Source organism: Plecotus auritus, assembly GCF_963455305.1.
Source record: "Plecotus auritus genome assembly, chromosome: 3".
Taxonomy (NCBI): Eukaryota; Metazoa; Chordata; class Mammalia; order Chiroptera; family Vespertilionidae; genus Plecotus; species Plecotus auritus.
In genome coordinates, this window is record NC_137772.1 from 112,289,173 (window position 1) to 112,303,014 (window position 13,842).

At 42.3% G+C, this 13,842-nt stretch overlaps 2 pseudogenes across 2 annotated transcripts; both read left to right on the forward strand.

The window, feature by feature from the left end:
- Positions 1–2,006: 2,006 nt before the first annotated feature.
- LOC308243864 (large ribosomal subunit protein eL15-like) lies at positions 2,007–2,594 on the forward strand (annotated as a pseudogene). The gene has a single exon. The product of its transcript is annotated as a large ribosomal subunit protein eL15-like (transcript).
- A 9,196-nt stretch (positions 2,595–11,790) lies between these two features.
- LOC308245130 (ubiquitin-conjugating enzyme E2 A-like) lies at positions 11,791–12,222 on the forward strand (annotated as a pseudogene). The gene has a single exon. The product of its transcript is annotated as a ubiquitin-conjugating enzyme E2 A-like (transcript).
- Positions 12,223–13,842: the final 1,620 nt, after the last annotated feature.

A 13,842-nucleotide genomic window follows, 5' to 3' on the forward strand; every position in this document is an offset into this window, starting at 1 on the left:
CTTTCTTCAAACATATACCCTGAAGCTGAGTCTCTGGGTCATAAGGCAGTTCCATTTTTAATTTTTAATAAACCTCCAAACTGTTTTCCATAGTGGCCGCACCAATTTGCATTTCTACCAACAGTACATAGGGGTTTCCTTTTCTCCACAGTTCCGCCAATATTTACTTGTTAAACAGTAATTTGTACAACTATTGCTTAAGTACTTCCCACACTTATAATAAAAAGTATTCATTCTTTATTTGAAATTTAAATTTAACTGGGCAGCCTATTATTTTTCTTTGTAAATCTGGCCACCCTAGGAATAAGTGATGGTAATGTTTTATATCTTACAGGAGTTGGTGTTACACACCTATGCATATTTGTCAAAACTCATCCAATAGTACATTTAAAATGTCTGTATTTAATTGTGCATGTTATTTAAAAACAACATGGACAAATATTAAACTCTAGTAAACATTATGCATGCCAAAGTTCTAAGTGTATTGATGTCTGGCACTTATTTTAAATGCATAAAAATGAGATGAATTGATGGATAGAGGAATGGATAAAGGAATGGATATTTGATCAAGCAAATATCATAAAATGTTAGTTTGTGAAATCCAGATGATGGGTATACGGGTGCTCACTGTACAGTTTTTCTATGTTTGAAATTTTTCTTACTAAAACAGGAAAAGTTCAATCAGGCAGCTGAAAGTTGTCTAAGAGGTAACCTTTAAAACAGAAGGCACTGATTTGCAAGGAAAAGGCATGAACTTAAACTATTCCATTACTATAAGACTCCAAGAAAAGCCTGACCTTATTTTTATGGGGCTCAGGGAAGATTGCCCTGGAAGTAGACCCAACTGTTCAGTTATAATTCAATAGTTATCTCTATCACTGGAATCTGTAACTCATTTTAGTCCCAAATTTGGAACTTGGTAGTCCCAGCCAAAGAGAAATGGTAATTCTCATCTACTCGCTAGTGAGTATAAATACACTGCTCTGAAGATTTAGAAATAAGCATAGAGTTAAGAAAAAAAATACAGTGAATCCACTTTATACTAGGGTTAGAAACAAAATTTTAAATCATCATGGTAATTTGTATGTATTGCTTCTAAGGCATATGAAATATTTAGAAGAATGTTACATTAGAGAATCTGACATATTATACTTGTGATGTTAACTTGTGATGTTAACACAAGAAGATTTGATATTAGTTTTGTAATTTATTTGGAAATATGTAAAGAATTGAATGATAATAGATTTGGATAATTTGAAATGTGTCTAAAATCTGATTACTTTTGTAATCAGTGTTTAGATTTTTAAGATAATTTGATTTATAGAATCCTTTAAGTTTTAATTTAAAACTTAAAGTGTAGGAAAGAAATTTAAGTGCTTAGAATGATGTTGTTGGAAAGAAATGTAAGTCTGTTTTATTAGGAGCTTGAAGAGTTTGAGAAAGTAAGTACATTATTTTCATGGCCATAGTTTGAAATGCCAAGAAACCCAATTAACCAAACTTATTACCATATTTTTCTGAAACATTGATGTTAAATGCCTTTTAAAGAATTCTGTTGTTAGAAGCTAAGATAAAACTTTAAAATATATACCATTTTATAATCAAAGTGGTTTGGGGAGTGGGGAATGAGGGAAGGTCTTAATTGTTGAAATCTGAAAGGTTTTTTGTTTGTTTGTTTGTGGGTATTATTACTTTTATTTATTTTTTAATTCTTTATTGTTGAAAGTATTACATATGTCCTTTTTCACCTCTATTGTCCTCTCCCAGCCTGCCCCCGTCCCAAAGCCCCTGCCTTCACCAAACCCCCTCCCCGCATTGCATTGCCCGTGTCCATTGGTCATGCTTATATGCATACAAGCTCTTTGTTTGATCTCTTAACCCTAGCCCCTCTCACCCTCCCTCTGAAGTTTGATGGTCTGTTTGATGATTCTGTGTCTCTGGATCTATTTTTTTTAAAAATATCTTTTTAGCTTTTCCGTCTGGCCGTAGCCATCAGGTAAACCAAGATGGGCGCTTACAAGTACATCCAGGAACTATGGAGGAAGAAGCAGTCCAATGTAATGCGCTTCCTTCTTAGGGTGCGCTGCTGGCAGTACCGCCAGCTCTCTGCGCTCCACAGCACCCCCAGCCCCACCCGGCCTGACAAAGTGCGCAGGCTGGGCTACAAGGCCAAGCAAGGTTATGTCATATATCGAATTCGTGGTGGCTGCAAACGCCCTGTTCCTAAGGGTGCGACCTAAGGCAAGCCTGTCCATTACGGTGTTAACCAGCTAAAGTTTGCTCGAAGTCTTCAGTCTATGGCCGAAGAGCGAGCTGGACGCCACTGTGGGGCTCTGGGAGTCCTGAATTCTTACTGGGTTGGTGAAGATTCCACGTACAAATTCTTTGAGGTTATCCTCATTGATCCATTCCATAAAGCTATCAGAAGAAATCCTGACAACCAATGGATCACCAAACCAGTCCACAAGCATAGGGAGATGCGAGGGCTGACATCTGCGGGTGGGAAGAGCCACAAGTTCCACCACACTATTGGTGGTTCTTGCCCTACAGCTTGGAGAAGGTGCAATACTCTCCAGCTCCACCGTTACCGCTAATATAAGTAATGTTTGTAGAATTCTTACCTAATAAACAATGTAGGACAGTCAAAAAAAATATCTTTTTACTGATTTCAGAGAGGAAGGGAGAGGGAGAGAAAGACATAAACATCAATGATGAGAGAGAATCATTGATTGGCTTCTTCCTGCACACCTGCCACTGGGGATCAAGCCTGCAACCTGGCCATGGGCCTTTGAATGGAATTGAACCCGGGACCCTTCAGTCTGCAGGCCAATGCTCTATCCACTGAACCAAACCAGCTAGGACTGGATCTATTTTTGTTCATCAGTTTATGTTGTTCATTATATTCCACAAATGAGTGAGATCATGTGATACTTATCTTTCTCTGACTGGCTTATTTCACTTAGCATAATGCTCTCCAGGTCCATCGATGCTATTGCAAATGGAAAGAATTCTTTCTTTTTATAGCAGCACTAGAGGCCCGGTGCACAAAATTCGTACAGGGGGGTTGCGGGGGGAGTGTCCTTCAGCCCAGCCTGCACCCTCTCCAATCTGGGACCCCTCTAGGGGTCCAATTGCCTGTTTAGGCCCGATTTCAGCGGGCAGTCAGACTTCCCTTTCACAATCCAGGACTGCTGGCTCCCAACCACTCGCCTGCCTACCTGCCTGATTGCCCCTAACTGTTTCTGCCTGCCAGCCTGATCACCCCCTAACCACTCCCCTGCCATCCTTATCCACACCAAACTGCTCCCCAATAGGCCCGATTGCTCCTAACTGACCTCCCCTGAAGGCCTGGTCCCCCCTAACAGCCCTCCCCTGCAAGCCTGGTCCCCCCCAACTGCCCTCCCCTGCAGGCCTAGTCGCCCCCAACTGCCCTCCTCTGCCGGCCCAGTCACCCATAACTGCCCTCCCCTGTAGGCCTGATTGCCCACAACTGCCCTCCCTTGTAGACCTTGTCCCTCCCAACTGCCCTCCCCTGCAGGCCTGGTCCCCCAACTGCCCTCCCCTGCCAGCCTGATCCCCCCCAACTGCCCTCCCCTGCAGGCCTGGTTGCCCCCAACTGCCCTTCCCTGCAGGCCTGGTCCTCCCAACTGCCCTCCCCTCCAGGCCTGGGTCCCCCCCAACTTCCCTCCCCTGCAGGCCTGGTCCCCCCCTCTGCAACTGCCCTCCCCTGCAGGCCTGGTCACCCCCTATTGCCCTTCTCTGCAGGCCTGGTCCCCCTGCAACTGCCCTCCTTGCAGGCCTAGAGGCCCCCAACTGCCCTCCTCTGCCAGCCCAGTCGCCCATAACTGCCCTCCCCTGTAGGCCTGATTGCCCACAACTGCCCTCCCTTGCAGATCTTGTCCCTCCCAACTGCCCTCCCCTGCAGGCCTGGTCAACCCAATTGTCCTTCTCTGCAGGCCTGGTCCCCCCCCCCCCCAACTGCCCTCCCTTGCAGGCCTAGTTGCCCCCAACTGCCCTCCCTTTCAGGCCTCATCCCCCACAACTGCCCTCCCCTGAAGGCCTGGTCGCCCCCAACTGCCCATCTCTGCCATCCCGGTCACCCCTAACTGCCCTTCCCTGCAGGCCTGATCACCCTCAACTGCCCTCCTCTGCTGGCCTGATCACCCACAACACAACTGCCCTCTCCTGCTGGCCATCTTGTGGCAGCCATCTTGTATTCACATGGGGGCGGCCATCTTTGACCACATGGGGGCAGCCAGCTTGTGTGTTGGAGTGATGGTCAATTTGCATATTACCTCTTTATTATATAGGATAGCATTTCATTGTGTAGATGTACCATAGTTTTTTTTTCAAAATTTTTATTAAGATATTACATATGTGTCCACATCTCCCCATTGTCCCCCCACCCCACTCCCATACATGCCCTCACTCCCCTGCTGTCTCTGTCCATTGGTTATGCTTATATGCATGCATAAAAGTCTTTTGGTTGATCTCTGCCCATTACCCCCACCCTCCCCTACCTTCCCTCTGAGGTTTGAGCACTGATCGATGCTTCTCTGTCTCTAGATTTGTTTTTGTTCATCAGTTTATGTTGTTCATTATATTCCACAAATGAGTGAGATCATGTGATACTTATCTTTCTCTGACTGGCTTATTTCACTTAGCATAATGCTCTCCAGATCCATCGATGCTATTGCAAATGGTAAGAGTTCTTTCTTTTTAAAAACGGCTTACTATTCCATTGTGTAGATGTACCACAGTTTTTTAATCCACTCATCTACTGATGGGCACTTAAGCTGTTTCCAAATCTTAGCTATTGTAAATTGTGCAGCTATGAACAGAGATGCATATGTTCTTTTGGACTGGTGTTTCTGATTTTTTGGGGGATATATTCCTAGAAGTGGGATTACTGGATCAAATAGGAATTCCATTTTTCATTTTTTGAGGAAACTCCATAATGTTTTCCACAGTGGCTTCACCAGTCTCCATTCCCACCAGCAGTGTACCAGGGTTCCCTTTTCTCCACATCCTAACTAGCAGTTTTCATTTGTTGATTTGTTAATGATAGCCATTCTGACTGGTGTGAGCTAGTACATTGTTGTTTTGATTTGTATCTCTCCGATGATTAGTGATTTTGAGCATTTTTTCATATGCCTCTTGACCTTCTGTGTGTCTGTTTTCAAGAAATGTCTTTTTAGGTCCTTTGTCCATTTTTTGATTGAATATTTATCTTCCTTTTGTTAAGTTGTATGACTTCCCTATAAATTTTGGAGATTAAATCCTTATCAAATGTCATATTGGAAAATGTGTTCTCCCATGCAGTGGGCTCTCTTATTTTGTTGATGGTTTCTTTTGTGAGCAGAAGCTTTTTATTTTGATGTAGTCTCATTTGTTTATTTTCTCCTTAGTTTCCATTGTCCTAGAAGATATATCAGTAAACATATTGCTTCAGAGCTATATCTGATATGTTGCTGCCTCTGGATTCTTCTACAATTTTTATGGTTTTCCATTTTACATTTAAGTCTTTTATCCATTATGAGTTTATTTTTGTGTGTGGTGTAAGTTGGTAGTCAAGTTTCATTTTTTTGCATGTATCTGTCCAATTTTCCCAACACCATTTATTGAAGAGACCGTCTTGATTCCATTGTATGCTCTTGCCTCCTTTGTCAAATATTAATTGAGCATAATGGTTCGGGTTGATTTCTGGGTTTTCTGTTCTGTTCCATTGGTCTATATATCTGTTCTTGTGACAGTATCATGCTGTTTTGAGGACATGACTTTGTAATATAACTTGATGTCTGGTATTGTGATCCCTCCAACTATGTTCTTTTTGCTCAGGAGTGCTGCGGCTATATTTTATTCCATATGAATTTTTGGAGAGTTTGTTCTAGGTCTGTGAAATATGCTGTTGATATTTTAATGGAGATTGTATTGAATCTATAGATTGCTTTGGGTAGTATGGGCATTTTAATTACGTTAATTCTACCAATCCATGAACATGGTATATTCTTCAACTTGTTTATATCTTCCTCTATCTCTTTTTTCAACGTCCTGGAGTTTTCCGAGTGCTGGTATTTTACCTCCTTAGTTAAGTTTATTCCTAAGTATCTTAATTTTTTTGTTGTTGCAATGGTAAATGGGATTGGTTTTTATGTTTCTCTTTTTGTGAGATCATTATTGGTGTATAAAAAAGCCATCAATTTCTGGGTGTTAATTTTGTATCCTGCTATGTTGCTGAACTCCTTTACTAAATCAAGTAGTTTTTTGATGGAGTCTTTAGGGTTTTCTATGTACAATATTATGTCATCAGAGAACAATGAAAGTTTTACTTCTTTTTTTCCAATTTGGATGCCTTTTATTTCTTGTCCTTGTCTGATCACTATGGCTAACACTTCCAGGACTGTATTGACAAGGAATGATGAAAGTTGGCATCCCTGTCTTGGTCCTGTTCTTAGGGAAAATAGGTTTAGTATTTGCCCATTGAGTATGATGTTGGCTGTAGGTTTGTCATATAAAATTTTTATTATGTTGAGGTATGATCCCTCTATTTCCACTTTGCTGAGAGTTTTTATCAAAAAAGGGTGTTGGATTTTGTCAAGTGCTTTTTTTCTGCAATAATTGATATAATCTTGTGATTTTTGTCTCTCAATTTGTTTATGTTATGTATCACATTTATTGATTTGCAGATATTGTTCCAGCCTTGCATTCCTGAAATAAATCCCACTTGGTCATGGTGTATGATCTTTTTATTGTATTGTTGGATGTGATTTGATAATATTTTGTTGAGGATTCTTGCACCTATGTTCATCATGTAATTCTCTTTATTTGTAGTGTCTGTATTTGGTTTTGGGATTAGCATAATTCTGGCTTCATAGAAAGAGCTTGGAAGTGCTCCTTTCTCTTGAATTTTTTGGAATAATCTGAGGAGGGTAGGTTTCAGTTCTTTGAATGTTTGGTAAAGCTCCCCTGTGAAGCCATCCAGCCCAGGGCTTTTGTTTGCTGGATGTTTTTTGATGGCTGCTTCAATCCTAATGGTAGTTATTGGTCTATTCAGATTTTTTAATTCTTCTTAGCCTGTAGTGCTATGAACTTCCCTCTCAGAACTGCTTTCACCGTGTCCCATAGATTTTGGGTTGTTGTGTTTTCATTGTCATTTGTTTCCAGCATGTTTTTTATTTCTTCAGTGATCTCTTTGGTAACCCAATCATTGTTTAATAGCATGCTATTTAACCTCCAAGTATTTGATTTTTTAAAATTGTTTTTTATTGCAGTTGATTCCTGATTTTGTCATTGTGATCTGAGACAATGCTTGATATGATTTCTTTCTTCTTGAATGTGAAGACACTTTTCCTGTATCCTAATATGTAGTCTATCTTTGAAAATGTCCCAGGTGCACTTGATATGAATGTATATTCCATAGCTTTGGGGTGAAATATTCTGAAGATGTAAATTTTTTCCATCTGATCTAGTGAGTCATTTAGGGTTGCTGTTTCTTTGCTGATTTTTTTTGTCTAGAGGATTAATCCAGTGATGTCAATGGGGTATTAAGTCCCCTACTATGATTGTATTGCTGTCAATATCACCCTTGATATCTTCCAGAAGTTGTTTTTTTTTTATATACTTGAGTGCTCCTGTATTGGGTGCATATATGTTTACCAGAGTTATAGACTCTTGTTGTATTGATTCCTTTAGTGTTATGTGAACCGCATCCAGCACGGCCAGGGGTGAACCTGAGGAGGGGTGGTGAAGGATTAAAGAAGACAGACAAGAGAATACACTTGGGGCCAGGTAGATCACTGTGCCTCGATGAGGAAACAGTGACCCAGTTTGTAAGCCAAAGCTTTATTTTATAGTCAGATCACACAAAGCAAAGCAAGGGCAAGATGTTTACAATGTTCTTGTGAGTTTCAAATCTGCTTCTTTTCTGTTATTGCCATTCTCTGAAACCTATCAAGCTTTGTTTTGGCAGCACTTGCTGCACCTCCTGCAGCCCACATTCTTTAGCTACCTAGGACTGCAGGGTCGGGCTATAAGGTCAAGCTTACAACCATAACCTTTTGGCTATAATTGTGCTGAGAGGGCTTTGCCCTCCAAGCTGGGACTTGTATGTGACTTTGCCACAAGTCAGTCCAAGGCTTAATCCTGTCAGAATGCTGCTCTCCAAAATTATGAAGTGGCCTTCCTTATTTCTTGTTATGGCCTTTACTTTGAGGTCTATTTTGTCAACTATAAGTATTGCTACCCCAGCTCTTTTTTCATTTTCCTGAAATAAAAATTTTCTGCCCCTTCATTTCAGTCTGTGTGAGTCATTTGTTCTAAGATGGGTCTCATAAAGACAGCATATATATGGGTCATGTTTTCTTATCCATTCAGCCACCCTATGTCTTTTATTGGAGCATTTAATCCATTTACATTTAAGGTTATTATTGACTGGTGCCCTGGTGCATGGATTTGTGCACATGGAAAAGAAATTAATTAGAAGGTGGCTAGTGGGTGGGACTGAGTGAGACAGGCCAGACACACCCTGAAGCCAACCTCCTGTGGTCCCTCCATGGCTGGCTGCACCTTGAGTAAGCTGCGTCCCTCCAGCAGGTGGGGTCCCTCAGCCTGGCCTGTGGGGATCAGGCCAAAACCAGCTCTCCGACATCCCCCAAGAGGTCCCGGATTATGAGAGTGTGGTTCTCAGGTGACGCACCCCAGAATCGGGCTCCCTCCTCTCTGGTTCCAGGGTGCATCACCGGAGAACCACCACTGCCAAGTCACCACAGCTCAGCAGCTCCCGTGTTGAGCGTCTGCCCCCTGCTGGTCAGTGCATGCCATAGCTACTACTTATAGGTACTTGTTTGTTGCCATTTTTATTCTTTATGCCTGTGTTTCTTGTTCCCTTTCTATTTCTTCTTTTTACAACAGTCCCTTTAATATTTCTTGCATTGCTTGCAGCTCTGTCTTGTGACCTGCAATGGACCTCATGCAAGGTGGCTGCTCTACCCTGGGGCTGGGTGTAGGATACACTTGGCTTGCACTTACAGCAGGGGTACTGAAGCGCAACTGTGAGGTCTCTCTGGTGTGCACTTATGGCAGACGTCTGAAAGCTCACTGCCAGGGCACAATGGTGGTTCCATGCAGGTTATGGCTGGTAAATGGTTCCTTGCACAGATCCAGGGGTCATGTCCAAGGTCAGTCAGGGTATTGGTGTGGCTGTGCACCTTGCCTCCATTGCTCCCCTCTACAAGACAGTGTGGGCTCCAAAGCCATGCCGGCCTGGGAGTGCCTGCAATAGAGCAGGGGCTCCTGTCTAGGAGAGCCCAATCTGCCAGTCCCTGGGACTCCTGTGACATCTAACTGTCCCTCACTCACCCATTTACACACTACACATGTCCACACATGCCCCTCTCACTCCTTTACTCTCTCACACTCTTCCCCTCACTGCCATCCTATCGGCCACCATGTTCAGGAATTCCTGAAATGTTTTTTTTGATGAAATGGCTTTTGAGGAGGGCACTGAAAAATAAGAGGATGGACAGGAGAGAAGAAAATTTAGGGCAAAGAAAACATTGAAGGAAAAGGAACAAAGTTTTTCCAGTTATTGCAAGTAGTCCAATGTGACTGGGTCAGCCTGGCTGGTGTGGCTCTGTGGTTGAGCTTCCACCCAGGCATTAAGAGGTCACGGGCTGGATTTCTGGTCAGGGCACATGCCCAGGGTGCCGATTTGATCCCCAGCTGGGGTTGTGCAGGAGGCAGCCAATGAATGTTGTTTCTCTTTCATCAATGTTTCTCTTTCTCCCTCTCCCTTTCTCTCTTTCTCAAATCAATGAAAACATTTTTTTTTTTTTCTAAATGAGATAAAGAATTTTTTTGTTTTCTTACAAAAAGATGACTGGGTCATACAGGAGTTATAGTAGGAGAGTGAGGCTGGACTGTGAGAAGCCACTGAGGTGTGCTGAGTAGGGAGATGGTACTAGAATAACTCTGCCTCAACAGACTAGCCCAGTGGTGAGCTGGATTGGAGCAGTGGGGCCTAGATGCTAGCAGACCAGTTCAGTACTTCGTCCACTTTTCTGTTTATTCATCCAACCACCCATACAATTTTTCATTATGGCTCACTTGCACTGTGTCAGGCTCTGTGCTGTGGGGATACACAGATGATGGGATATGGTCCCTGCCCTCTCAAAGCTCACTGACATCTAGGAAAGACAGACAGTGAATAGACAATAAACAGTGTGGCATAGGCTGCTGTGGGCACTTAATATAGGCTTAGAAGACTCACTGTTTGGAGAGATGAGGCAAAGAGTCCTAGAGAAGTGTGGGTACCTGGTTATATCTCTCAGAGGGTAATGCACTGTTTAGGGTGGTGGCAGTGAACATGGAAAGGAAAAAATGAAGGGACTTATTCTTTTCATCTTCCTATTAAATATTCCAAACATGAAGAAAAGTTGAAAGGATACTACAACTAAACCCACATACCCACCACTTCAATTCAATAATTAACACTTGGTCATGTTTGCTTTACCTATGTGTGTGTGTGTGTCAGAAACATTTGAAAGTTGTAGACATCATGACATTGGACCCAAAAACATTTCCACAATGATCTCCTGAGAGTAAAGACAGCGTACTACATAACATAGTGCCTTTATTGCACCTAGAAAATGGACAATAGCCCCTCATATTCAGTTCATATCCAAATTTCCCAATTGTGCACCTAAATGTTTTTACAGTTGCTTTTCTTAAACCAAAGTTCATTCAAGTTTCACATATTGCATGGGATTGTTATGTCTCTAACTCTGGAATAATTCCCTTTCTTTTTTTAAATTACATTGAGTATTCCACTTTTTCTGTTTGTCTCACAGTTTTCTTTAAGTGTATCTTAGCATCATATATGTAATTTTAGAGGGAGGGAGAGGGGATGAGAGAAGCAACAATGATGAGAAAGAATCATTGATCAGTTGCCTCCTGCATGCCTCCTATTCAGGATTAAGCCCCAAACCAGGCATGTGCCCTGACTGGGAATGAAACCCTGACTTCTTGGTTCATGAGTTGATGTTCAAGCACTGAGTTTTTTCAATTCCCTGTACTTCCTGTAAACTGAAGAGAGGTTAAGAGGCTTGATTTGATTCAGGTTAAGCATTTTGGGCAGTAATACCTCCCAGGTGATGCTGTATATTTCACAAAATATCACATCAGAAGATCTATACAGTCAGGTTTTTCCTACTTTTATTATTTTACCAGAAGCCTGGTGCATGGATTCATGCACTAGTGGGGTCCCTCAGCCTGGCCTGTGGTGATCGGGCCAAAATCCACTCTCTGACATCCCCTGGGGGGGTCCCGGAGTGCAAAAGGGCACAGGCCAGGCTGAGGTACCCCACCGGTGCACGATCGGGGAGGGGAGGGACCATGGAAGGGCTCCATGCCATCTTGACTAGTCCCTATTGGCTGGACCCAGCAGCAAGCTAACCCATTGGTAGGAGCATCTGCCCCCTGGTGGTCAGTGTGCATCATAGCGACTGGTCGAACGGTCGAATGGTCAGAGGGACAATTAGCATGTTAGGCTTTTATATATAGATTTATTTTTTCACTTCTTTATTAAGATATAACTCACATGCTATACAATTTGCCCATTTAAAGAGTACAGTTCTGACAAACCCTCGACTTCAGATGGGCAGTGCAGTGCCTCTGGGTGCTTCCTCCCTGGCAGCTTCTTCAGCCTCATTGGTCTCCTTACCCTCAGCTGGTACCCATGATTTTGGTGTATGACCCAGCCCTGACCCCCCTTGAGATATGTCTACCCACCTCATGTGGGACTTCAGGAGGTTACAGGACGATCCTCCAACCCAAGTTAGTGGGGCTCTGTAGGAGAACAACATAATGGTTTGGAACACAGTCATTTTGGGGACTGAAGGGACCCCATTTGAGGGTGGAACATTTAAGCTTATAATATAATTCACTGAGGAATATCCAAATAAACCACCTATGGCTAGATTTGTCTCTAAGATGTTTCATCCAAATGTCTATGCAGATGGTAGTATATGACTGGACATACTTCAGAACTGCTGGAGTCCAACTTATGATGTGTCTTCCATTTTAACATCAATACAGTCTTTATTGGATGAACCCAATCTCAATAGTCCAGCAAACAGCCAGGCCACTCAGCTGTATTAGGAGAACAAGCAGGAATATGATAAACATGTTTCTTTGATAATAGAACAGAGCTGGTGTGATTGTTGACTCAGCTGCAGCAAATGAGGCTAGAACTACATATTGATGTGTTTGTCACCTTCTTATTTTTCGGTGTCATCATATTTACTTCATTAAAAGCAAAATAGCTATTCTGCTGTTTTCATCTTCCCTTGCCAAACTTTTTCTACCCCTTCTATCCTCTCCTTGAACATTAAAAACACCCTCTATGAGATCAAATGTACTGTACCTGGGTTGTGTGCAAAAATTACTAATGCTTAATACTTTTTCTGTTGTATCTCATCTCCAGCTGTGAGGCAGTATTTTGTTACCGTAGTTTACAGTAAGCTTTTTAAATGAATTGTTATACAAATGGTGCTTCTGCATAGCTTGATGACCAGGATGTTTTTGTAAGTTTTTTTTTATTGTTTAAATTATTACAAATAGTATTACATATGTCTACTTTTTCCCCCATTGACCTCCCTCTGGCCAACCCCCAACCCTTGCAGCACATGCCTTAACCTCCCTAGTGTCTGTGTCCATTGGTTATGCTTATATACATGCATACATGTCCTTTGGTTGATCTCTTACCCCCCACCCACACACACACACCCCTCCCCTGCCTTCCCACTGAAGTTTGACAATCTGTTCAACGCTTCTTTGTCTCTATATCTATTTTTGTTCATCATTTTATAATGTTCATTATATTCCACAAATCAGAACATGTAATATTCATCTTTCTCTGACTGGCTTATTTCGCTTAGCATAATGCTCTCCAGGTCCATCCATGCTGTTGCGAATAGTAACAGTTCTTTCTTTTTTTACAACAGCATAGAATTCCATTGTGTGGATGTACCACAGCTTTTTAATCCACTCATCTGCTGATGGGCACTTAGGTTGTTTCCAAATCTTGGCTATTGTAAATTGTGCTGCTATGAACATAGGGGTGCATATGTCCTTTCTGATTAGTGTTTCTGAATTTTGGGGATATATTCCTAGAGGTGGGGTTAGTGGGTCAAATGGAAGTTCCATTTTTAATTTTTTTGAGGAAACTCCATATTGTTTTTTTAAATATATTTTATTGATTTTTTACAGAGAGGAAGGAAGAGGGATAGAGAGTTAGAAACATCGATGAGAGAGAAACATTGATCAGCTGCCTCTTGCATACCTCCTACTGGGGATCTGCCCACAACCAAGTTACATGCCCTTGACCAGAATCGAACCTGGGACCTTTCAGTCCGCAGGCTGACGCTCTATCCACTGAGCCAAACCGGTTTTGGCTCCATATTGTTTTTACAGTGGCTGCACCAGTCAGCATTCCCACCAGCAGTGCATCTTTCCGATGATTAGTGACTTAGAACATGTTTTCATGTGTTTCTTGGCCTTCGGTATGTCAGTTTTGGAAAGATGTCTATTTAAGTCTTTTGCCCATTTTTTTTTATTGGATTGTTTATCTTCTTTTTGTTAAAATGTATAAGTTCCCTATAAATTTTGGAGATTAGGCCCTTATAGGATACTAGGGGCCCAGTGCACGAATTCATGCACCTTGAAAGGAACTGGGGGCCACAAGGTTATGGTGGGCACAGGGGCATGTCTCGGCCCATCCCCTGCACCCCCACCCTGCCCCTCTCATTGCAGACCCCAGTCCCCTGGTTGTCAGCATCTGCGCTC